This window comes from Nicotiana tabacum, chromosome 21 (assembly GCF_000715075.1).
Source record: "Nicotiana tabacum cultivar K326 chromosome 21, ASM71507v2, whole genome shotgun sequence".
Classification (NCBI taxonomy): Eukaryota; Viridiplantae; Streptophyta; class Magnoliopsida; order Solanales; family Solanaceae; genus Nicotiana; species Nicotiana tabacum.
In genome coordinates, this window is record NC_134100.1 from 88682085 (window position 1) to 88693602 (window position 11518).

Sequence of the window (11518 nt, forward strand, 5' to 3'; positions counted from 1 at the left end):
TGTCCAAATGGGCTCTTAATATATTTTTTCTATAAACTTCAATATTGTCTAAGCGAAAATAAGATAGTAAATTCACAACAAAAAATATTTTTGGTGGCTAGCCTTCCCCTTGAGCCACCCCTGTAGACCCCCTTGAGCCAACCCTGTAGACCTTTAGCTACAAAATTCGATATGTTATTACTTTAACAACCTATCTGCGGTGACTAAACTTCTCTTTTAACTAAAATAAATGACGAATATAATAACTTAATTTTTGAAGCTAAACAGTGCTCCAAAAAATGTTGTCAATATAAATGTATGCTGTATAAAGTTATGGTTTTACGAAATACTGGATTTCTTGAATATTGAGTTAATACTAAGACGAGGTAATCACAATATAATTGGTCAAGCTTTTTGCTCTAACTTTATGTTAAATGAAACTAGATAAAAACCTATCTATGACCTCTTTTTCTTTCCTCTTCCTTTTTGTTTTTCATCAGATTTTATTTGAACAGATATAAATAAAAAAGATAGTGTTGATAAAGTGATAGTAGTAAAATATAAAGTACAAGCAGACCTTCGTATCTTTTAAACCAGGAGAAGAAAAAAAGAAGAAAAAAAATCAGCCCAAAAATTAACCATCACTAATTGTATAATTAAGATCATTGGTAGTTACTCCTCAACTGGCAATGAAGATCCGGCTTGCATTGAAATCATAATCCCTTCTCCTGAAACCAAAAATTCAGCATTTATATGGAAAATGTATGGATTTAAATTATATACATCAACCGTATAAATCTTTATACCATCAGGTTTCTAATTGACGTATGTCATAAAATTTTATTTGTAATTAACTTATTAAGTGATGTTCAAAATGCGTATTACATCGTAGCTCAATGGAATATGAATTTTAGTTTATGTACACGGCAGCGTAAAGATTCTTTATTTAGATGGTTGTTATACGATACAAGCTAGTATGTTCGTTATCATTTTTACCAGATTCTTAATAAATGTTTATCATAAATATTTACTTGTAATTACTGTACTTACTACAAGGGGTCATTTGGTTTGAAGACAAGTTATGCTTGGATTAGTTATGTTGGGATTAGTTATACTGAGATTAGTTATCCTGTTATTATTTCTTATTGACTGTGATCTGATTATAAATACTTTAATCTAATTAATACATAGAAGTTAAACACCAAGGAAAATAAAGAATGGAAAAGGAAAGAACATTACCAGAATCATTGTGATGATCAGTAGGGTGAAATCTCTGATGTTTCTCCATACATTGCAAGAGAAACTTGAAAGTCTCAATTTCACAAGGGATAGTAAGTCCACCACTATGATCAAAGCCAAATTCTTCCTCAACTTTTTCCAACAACACTTTAAATAAAGGGTCACTAAGATAACTTGTGGGAATTATAAATCTCCTAAGTTCTGGTCCAACATAAACTGCTAAATATCCTCTTGGTATACCATGAGGCGGTTCGGGACTCTGGCAATTATCCTCGTCTGAGTCTCCCCAGTATACACTGGAGCTCCGTAATCTCTTGCTTATAGATGGAGATATGCCTCCATAGGAATCGTTTTTCCGATTCGAGGATTTTACACAGCCGAGTTTTTGGTGGTTTTTCCCCTTAGGGCTAAGTGTGACATTTTGCCATTTATGTAACAACTGTTTGAGTCTCACAATTTGTCTAATTCCTGTCACTTTAGTTCCGCCCCTACGATCATCCATTTTCCTTTGCTAATTGGCACAACAAGATTGATGATGAGAAAATACTGAGCTGAATTAGTTGATAATTACAAGGCCTTTGATTTGCTCTCATAGAATTTGACTCATCAGATCTTGTTGCACTGCAATTTTATTCATTTATAGAGGATTATAATACATGCACCATTATCAATTCTAATTATCAATTTCATGGGAAGCAAGGGCAAGAATTCTCATATGTAAAATGTAGCTAAAAAGGAAATTAAAAAGGACAAATTTACTATAAATTTAGTGATGGATCAGTTTGGCTATCAATTAACTCATCTAAGAGTTTGGGTCAACTTGGACAATCCATTTAGCTCAAATTGACTCATAAAAAGACTTTCATTTTGTCGGTAGATATATTCATAGTAAATTAACGAAAAGCTTTTGTTAGTTTGATTTGGTGACGAACAAATTGGAAATAAATAAATAAATAAATAAAAAATAATTTTGAGTTGAGTGGATTGAGTTATAATCCAAATTGACCTGCTCATCTTGACCTAAAAATTTTGGATAAATTATGACCCAACTCGATCATTAATTCAACTCTTTTGGCTAAAATATCATATGATGCTATCCAGATTAACAGATCATTATTGCATATTTCTTTGTGATACGCAATCATCGAAAGAAAGTGGAAAACAAATAAACAAGACGATCAGATCAGAGAAATTCATACAATAATATAAGCAGATAAAACAAGCAGTGCATATAAAACACAATCAAAACAATGCTAAAAATATGGAGTATATATATTTATCACTTATTCCAAAAAAAATTTCTTTTTCAAATTTTTAAAATTATAACGAAATTTCTGTTTTATAGTACATGGAGTTTTAAAACATGCGAATTCATTAAAATGGAATCATGTCCAGTGGGTTGGTATGACAAAAGTCATTATACAAGAGAACGCCAGAAAATATTTGCCCGATGAGTAGAAAATATTTTCGAAAAAATATATTAAAATTTAATAATAATATTAACAAATCGGTGCGTGTTTTGAAAAATTATTTGTGTACTAAAGATTATTAATAATAATAATAATTTCTAGGTGTGTAGATGGAATAAACAACTAAAAAGTTATAAGGAAAATGATTTCTACCCGAAAATGAGGAAAGTCTTTTTCTTCCTATTGATAAACATTTTACGGTAGCTACACACTAAAAAACAGATTTTTTAATGAAAACAATTTTAAGAAAAATAACTTTCGTCATTCATTTCAGAGGAAAGGAATAACAACTGAGACGTACAATTGATTTCACGTTCAGTTGGGGAGTCAATTACCAGAATATGATGAGCTACAGGAAGCGAAAATAATAAAAAATCGCCATCTTATGACCATAGAAAATATGAGCTCCGAATGCCAGAATAGGTATGGACTACTGATCTAGTTAATTCTTTTTGTTTAGATAACTAGTTTTCGCCTTGGAAGAGAAGATACATATATAGATAAATATTTCAGAATTCACTAAATAGGATAATGATTCTGAATAAATAGGATATCAATTATATAACTTCCCTGACATGAAATTAGATCTCTTTTTTTTTGCCTTTTATACGTATTCATTCTTTGTCACAGTAAATTTCTCCCTAACTTATGGTTTTACTACGTTTTCGCTTCTTCCTTTTCCTTTTTATCCATTCATCCACCCCATTTACTCTAGTTCATACATTAATGTCTTTTTGGGAAATCGTACACTATAAAAGGTAGTCAAAGTGGAATCTCCCATATTTTTATACGTTTAAAGTGACACATGTTTATAATATTTGGTTAGTCGGCAAAACTTGCAAATGTAATATATATATATTATATATATATATATATATATATATATATATATATATATATATATATATATATCAAATAAGTCTCAATAAAACTCATGGCCTAAAGCTAAATTTTAATAAGGGATCTTAATTTTTCTCTTTTTTGTCTATAGTATAGTTATCTTGTAAAATATAATATTAATATTACATTTCTTTCTTTCTTTTTGTCTTTTTGTCTATAGTGTAGTTATCTTATAAAATATAATATTAATATTCACATTGGTAAGAAATTCAAGTTAATAAGATGTTAGCCATGTATTTACAATTCGTTACCTTGGATCTTATCGTAAAAAACGTTATTTATCAATATGAAAATTTAAGTTTCTTAATTCAAAGTTCTAAAATATTTCTATTATTAAAAAATAGATAGTCTTTCTTTCCATTTTTATAAAGATTTTGTATTTTTTTTTTCTTTTTTCTATAAACTTTAATATTGTCTAAACGAAAATAAGATAGTAAATTCACAACTAAAAATATTTTTGGGACCCCAAAATTTAGGGGGCCTAAAGCCAAGGCTTTACTAGCCTCCCCTTGAGCTACCCCTAATATATATGTATATATACATCGATTATTTTTAAGGTGGGCACCATAATTTTATGACTATTTTTTATTGGTAACGGATAAAGAACAAAGAAGGATGTATAGATGATGACTAGAGTATAAAAAGTAATAATAAAATAAATACACCAATAGAAAAAATTTATAGAAGAAATCAAGAACTAATTAGGCATGGAAAAAATAGAGCATTAAAGATTGGAGTATGATTTATATTTTAATTTTTGAAAATCAAAGAATAAATTGAAAAGAAGAGATATGCGCATATAATTAGGTAAATTTCATGAGCAGCCAAAGCAAAGATGATATTTGAGGAACAGTGTTCTGGTTGAAGCCACCCCCAACTATTTAGATCTTTATTTTATTAATTGACAGGAAAAATTACATACTATATGATATTTAAGTTTAAGTTATATATAAGGACAGTACAAGTAATTAACTTAAGACCTACAAATATAACTTTTTTAAAAGAAATTAAAGATGGACGCTTAAAATGTGATATGCGTAGCGATGTCAAGATAGTTACGATTGGCGTATTTCTTGAACCATTTGAAATTACTATTCGGCAAGTGATATGCACATAAATTGTTGCTAATATGATTGTTTACCCTTAAAATGGATAATAATTAAATTTATATGCGGTTTTAAGGACATGTGGATAGTTTCAACACAAGTAATCGAGAATGTTAGATAAATGAATTAAAGATAAAATGAATAACCAAACCAGTTGTGACGTTAAGGCCGGGCTCGAATTTAAGCTGAACAATAGTTTTGTCCTCGACCGGATCCTCGATTCGAAGCCAAATGTATATGAAGAACTATGATTAAAATAAGAACCTTTCAATGGCTAGAAAGCTGAAAAATAAGTTTGTATTGCCTTGATATGCGTGTTACAATGTATCCTATTGAGTAAAAAGCTCCCCCTTATATAGTAGTAGAGTTTCACCCTTAGTAACCCTTAGTACAATTCTATAAAAGGTAAAAAAATTCTTTTTTCTCGTCAAATACTAATCCGCTACCGATATCAGGCGAGATTCGCACCGTGATATTCGGTTGGGTGCGGATAGCACGACCCTCTGTTAGTCGTGTGCAACCGTTTGTCGTGCTTTCTGAGGTCTTGGAGCTCGTTCTGTGTTTGGGGAGTGTTGTCTTATCAGGTCCGATGGCGAGTACCCCGTTCCAGCTTCGATCCAAAGAGTTCCCACCTTCGGTCTCGATCTCATACGTTCGTACTCTTACTTCGTTTGACTTACCGGGAAGTCGGGGTGTGCGCTAACCCCGAATTCACTCGTATACAGATAGTCCCCTCGTTTCTCAGAGAGTAGGTTTGCCAAAATGATGGGAAATGATAGATGAACCCCGGTTCCTTCTTTCGTACGTTACAATCGAGATGACGAATAAGCTGAAACATCCCATCAGTCGCGTCGTTCTAACTTCAGGCATGTGTCGATCATCGGCTGGTTGCCTCCGAATCTGAAACGTCACATATTGATTACATTTTTCCCTATAAAAATTTCGACCTTTTGTACTTCTTCCACTTTCCGATCCTAACTTTTATCTTCGAATTTTCTAGCGGTTTTCAACTTCTTCAAATCTTCATATTTGTTCTTAGATTTTTAACCCAGATCTTCATTCTATCTTCAAACCTTCGTTCTATTTTCTTCAAACCTTCCTACCTTTCCTTCAAATCTTCATATTTTCCCAGATTGCAATGGCTAAAACTTCTAAATCAGTTCCTCAGCAGGCTGCTCCTTCATCTTCCCACCCGGCCATGGATGCCGAGCTAGCTGCTCCCGAGGTGGCTGATCACGAGTCGGCTACTCCCAAGGCTGCCCCAAAGCCCCCCATGAAAAGATTTATACCTGGGGGTTGTTCAATTGGGGATGACTTCAAGATCGAGAAGGCCTCCACCAAACAAGACCGGGGTGAAGGAGCATAGAGATACATATGCTCCATTACTGAAGATACCTTTCTCATAGTCCTAGAGGACTGTAAATGGGAAGGCAAGGACGTGGTTGTCCCCGGGCCCAAGGACGATATTACTACCCTCGTGGAGGGGTATTTAAGTGTTTACACTTACCCATTCATGCTGGGACCGGTAGACCCGTAGTCCTGGCCTTTTGTAAGAGGTACGAGGTGTGCCTCGGGCAAATCCACCCGTCTCTTTGGAGGATCGTGATCCTTCTACATCATTTTGTGAACAACACCGAATCTCCTCGGTTCATCCTCGACCACCTACTCTGTCTGTACATTCCCTAAATTTTCTGAGGGGGACTAATCAAGCTTGTTCGTTGAGCCAACAAGGCTCTCTTTTCGAGCATCGATAAGGATCGAGACCGAGGTTGGCAGGGGCATTTTGTTTGGGTAAAAACTGAAGATCTGATCCCTCCCGAGTTCCTTCCATTCCCTGAGAAGTAGAATGCATCTCGTAAGTGTAGTCTTTCCTTAAGTGTTAATTTTCCTTTATTTCTTTTTTCATCTCACCAGTATTTATGGTCGTGTAACTGTTGCACGGGTTTTCAATGCAGTCCCCCGGCTTAAGGAGTGGATCAAAGGAATCTGCAAGTAGATGTCATACTTCGAGCGCGTGTGGCGCAAACGTTCGAAGGGAAAATGGGAGGCGCGTTCTCATGGTAAGGCTCTCCCCTGAATAGTTATTACTACGCCCCAAACTTACATAATGCCGACCTTTTTTCCCTTTCCTTCGTAGGTTTTCCTAATACTACCAAACTTAGGCCGCTGGAAGGGGACGTGGATGCGTCCTTATCCATTGATCCCTATGTTACGGGACAGCCCGGGGCTGCCGTCGGGGAGAATAAGAGGAAAAGAAAGTCCTCCGGCTACCCTGGTTCCGAGGCGAAGACAAAAAAAAAGGGCGGCTTCCCGGACTCGTAAGCCCAAGAAGAATACTAAGTCAAGGGTACTGGCTGACTTTCTTCACCGGCTCAGGGATGAGTCCGAAGAAGACGACATCTTTGTCGCCCATGGATCGACCCCTGCCAGGGAGCAGGCGACAACCAAGGGAAGGGGCCACGAGGCCGATCCTCTTCCGATTGTCGAAGTGGAGGCAGATTCTGTGACCTCCCAAGAAACCGTTCCTGTTTTGAAGGAGGCGACTGATGTGATTGATATCAACGAGACACCTTCCTAAACCGAGTCCGTTCTTGAAGAGGCCCAAGCGAGCAAAGAAAAGTCAAGCGAAGGAGTTCAGGGTGCAGACAATCCTCTCCACTCCTTCTTCGATGCCATGGGCATGTCCACATTGGAAGATTTTTCCGGGCTGAGCGACCTAGCGATCCCAAAGAAAGACGTGCCTTCAGGAGCTGGTTGGCTGAGCTCGAGCCCAAAACTGGTGAAGTAGTTTCCCGCACCGAGCGTGGACCCCGGCCACAAGAGAACAATCATTCTACGAGCCTAAAGGTGCCGAAGGCTCCGAGGGATCCGACGGTTCTGGTGACGAGTCGGGCCCCAACGAAGATCAGGTGTAGATGCCTTAGTACTTTTTTAGTTTTTGTCTCATGTATATTTGTTTTATTTATTTTGAGGCCGTTTTTATTGGGCCTTTGTAAATATATCTCTGAATATATATGAAATTTTCCCTTTATAGCAATATTGTGTCTTTACCTTTTCAGCATCTTTTTATAATTTCTATTTAAGTAATGTTTTTGATGCCTTAGCATAGAATCGAGTGTAGTTATGGGGCGTTCGTTTGCTCGAGGCTTTGAAAACTCGGTATGACCAGAAGTTTTTTCAAGATGCTTAAGTTATTTTAGACGATGCTTTTGCCTATGGTAACCTTTTAGTAAGTTTCAAGATCTTATAAAGGCCTTACTTTCTAATTACGAGCTTCGGACGTGTCCGAGCAATTTTTAGGGTTGATGTAGCCTTTTGTATTTGGGCACCGCCTAATAGGTTTGGTGCCTCCGAGATTTGGTAGACCGGGTTGTCCAAACTTTCTTCGGACAATAGTCCCTGAGTAGGGGTAGCCCTTGGGCTCGATAGTCCCCGAGTAGGGATGGCCCGTAGGCTCTTAGGATCCGGAATTTAAGAGGCAAGAAAATGTGTAATAGCAAGGCAGAACATTCTTTCATTTATTAGCATGGAAAGTACATGGCTAGAGTGGACTATGTGAGCACATTTCATACGACCGTTTGGCCCTTACAGTGAATCCTAACCACCAAGCCTTAGCTTCTAGCATACAAGGTTTTTCTTTTTTTCCGTGCTAAAAACCTTAATCTGAGGGTAATGACCCCCAATATTCGAGGTCAAGCTTAAGAGGGCACGGATACTGTTACATGAAGTGAACGATCTTGAATTTGATTTGAGACCGGTCTTTGAATCTAAGTTAGCATGTTTTACTGTTACCTCATTTAAAACTGTCACGACCCAAAATCCAACTAGTCGTGATGGCACCTTACCCAACATGCTAGGTAAGCCAACTTTCAACTAATCCAATTCCAATAACAATTATTAAAGAAATTTAAGTAAATAATTATCTTAACCTTATACATTCCCCAAGAACTGGTAGTACAAATCACGAGCTTTTAAGAATAGAGTATACAAAGCTGAAATAAAATAAATACATAGTCTGTTTGAATAATACATAAGCAGAGCTTTTATAAATCTAAGGCTACCCTGAACAAAAGGCAGCTACAATAGGAACGCAGGTACATCTTCAAGTCCCACAACCATCGAGCACAGCAACAATAACAGCCAACATCTGCACGCAATGTGCAAAAGTGTAGTATCAGTACAACCGACCCCATGTACTGAGTAAGTAACAAACCTAGTCGTAGATTAAAAGTAGTGACGAGCTTCCACCAAGGTCGGGTCCAAAATCACTAGTCCACAACAATCCATTACAACATAAAGCAAATAATACCAGAAGTAACTCAGGGATAAAATACTCAGCCAAATCATGATTTCAAAAATAATAGTTCTTTCTTTCAAATACCTCAATGAAAAACCAAATCGTTTGCTGGAGATGCCAAAAATATGAATAGTTTGAAAACAATAAATTTCTCCCAAAATCTTGTCAATAATAAATAAGATGTTTCATTTTCCTTCCGGATAACCCGTGTAAAACAAATGCATCACTATGCCCATCTGTCAAAAATAATGTGTGACAAATCATGAATGATGTGATGCAGTACAGCACGAGGAAATACATCTCTATACATGTATGTCATGTGTGCATGCCAATGCAATGCAACTCAATGATAAAATCATAAATAGCCCCTCGGGCAGAACATCACTCATATACAGCCCCTCGGGCAAGCCTCAAAGTCACTCGTGCCACCCGGGCATAACTCACAATCACTCTTACCACTCGGGCATACCTCACAATCACTCATGCCTCCCAGTCACTCAACACTCGGCACTCGAAACTCGCACTCAGTAGGTACCTGCGCTCACTGGGGGTGTGTACAGACTCCGGAGGGGCTCCTTCAGCCCAAGCGCTATAATCTGCACGGACAACTCACGTGTTGTACGGATAACTCACGTGCTATAATAATAAAGTATGCTGCAAGCAAGCAGCCCCGATCCACACTCATCCTTCCAAATCAGGCCCTCGGCCTCACTCAGTCATAAATATGCTGCAGGCGGGCAGCCCCGATCCACACTCATCCTCACAAATCAGGCCCTCGGCCTCACTCAGTCATAAACCTCTCAAGCCACTTGGGCATTTCAGTAAAATAGGGCATTCGACCCAAAATATTTATATGCATCAAAATAGAGTCATAAAACTGAGTTATGATATGCAATGAAATGAATATGACTGAGTATGAATTTTCAATTTAACACAATAATTCACAGTAATATGACCTCTGTGGGTCCCAATAATACTGGCACATAGCCTCAACATGATTTTTAATATGCTTTTCAGCTCAATTTCTTTAACACATAAAATCGCATGGAAAATGCCAAGATTATTTAACTATAAAATTCCGTAGAAATAATTATGTCACAAATTTCTCTAGTGCACGTCCACACGCCCGTCACCTAGCATGTGCGTCACCTCCCAACAATTCACAAAATGCATATATTCAGGGTTCATACCCTCAACTCCAAGATTAGAAGAGTTACTTACCTCAAACAAGCCAAATCCAATATCGAGCAAGCTAAGAAATGCTCCAGAAATCCCATTATGCGCGTATCAACTTCCAAACAGCTTGAATCTAGTCACAATTAATTTGATTCAGCCCACAAAATTTATAGGAATTAATTCCATATCAAAAAACTAATATTTCCACAAAATCCGAAATTATGCCCCAAAAATACCCATGGGGCCCATGTCTCGGAATCTGATGAAAGTTACAAAATATTAACGCCCATTCAATCACGAGTCCAACCATATAAATTTTACTCAAATCCGACATTGACTCGACCCTCAAATCTCCAAATTAAACCAAGAGGGTTTTCACAAATTTTCCAACTTAATTCACCAATTAAATGTTAAAAACAACCATGGATTCGGGTAATTTTACCAATATTGAGTTAAGAACACTTACCCCGTTGTTTTCTTTGAATATCTCCCCAAAATCGCCTCAATCCGAGCTCCAAATCGTTAAAATGGAAAATGGGACGAAGTCCCATTTTCCGAACTTAAGCTTTCTGTGTAGACCTCTCTTCTTTGCCAACGCGACAGATCCCTCACATTCCCGAAACACAAAATGTGCTTCCCAACATTTACTCTTCGCAAATGCGAGACACTGCTCGCGAACGCGACGCTTAACGAAGCCCCCCTTCGCGAACGCGAGCTCCCCTTCGCGAACGCGAAGGCAAAACCCATGCCCACTATGTTTCCCTTCACGAACGCGATACCCATACGCGAACGCGATGCACAACCCAGCTTCTCTTCGCGAACGCGATACCCCCTCGCAAACGCGAAGAGTAAATCCTGCCTGCCACAAATTCCTCTTCGCGAACGCGAGGGCCCACTCGCGAGCGCGAAAGAGAAAATCCGAAAAATGCAGCAACAGATATCAGCAATCTCACCAAGGCCAAAAATGATCCGTTAACCATCCAAAACTCACCCGAGCCCCTCGGGACCTCAACCAAATATACCAACAAGTCCTAAAACATCATACGGACTTAGTCGAACCCTCAAATCACCTCAAACAATGCTAAAACCATGAATTACACCCCAATCCAAGCCTAATGAACTTTGAAATTTCTAGTTTCTACAAACGACTCCGGAACCTATCAATTCACGTCCGATTGACCTCAAATTTTGCACACAAGTCATAAATGACATAACGGAGCTATGAAAATTTTTAGAGCTGGATTCTGACCTCGATATCAAAAAGTCAACTCCCCGGTCAAACTTTCCAAAAATTTAACTTTCGGCAATTCAAGCCAAATTCCACTACGGACCTCCAAATAATTTTTCGGACA

At 37.5% G+C, this 11518-nt stretch overlaps 1 long non-coding RNA gene across 1 annotated transcript; it reads right to left on the minus strand.

Annotated features, from left to right (window-relative positions):
- Window positions 1-497: 497 nt before the first annotated feature.
- On the minus strand, window positions 498-3258 carry LOC107783275 (uncharacterized). The gene is made up of 3 exons (XR_012704511.1): window positions 3023-3258; window positions 1219-1839; window positions 498-707 (listed from the first exon to the last, which is right to left on the minus strand). It is a non-coding gene; the product is annotated as an uncharacterized LOC107783275 (long non-coding RNA).
- Between the last annotated feature and the right edge of the window lie 8260 nt (window positions 3259-11518).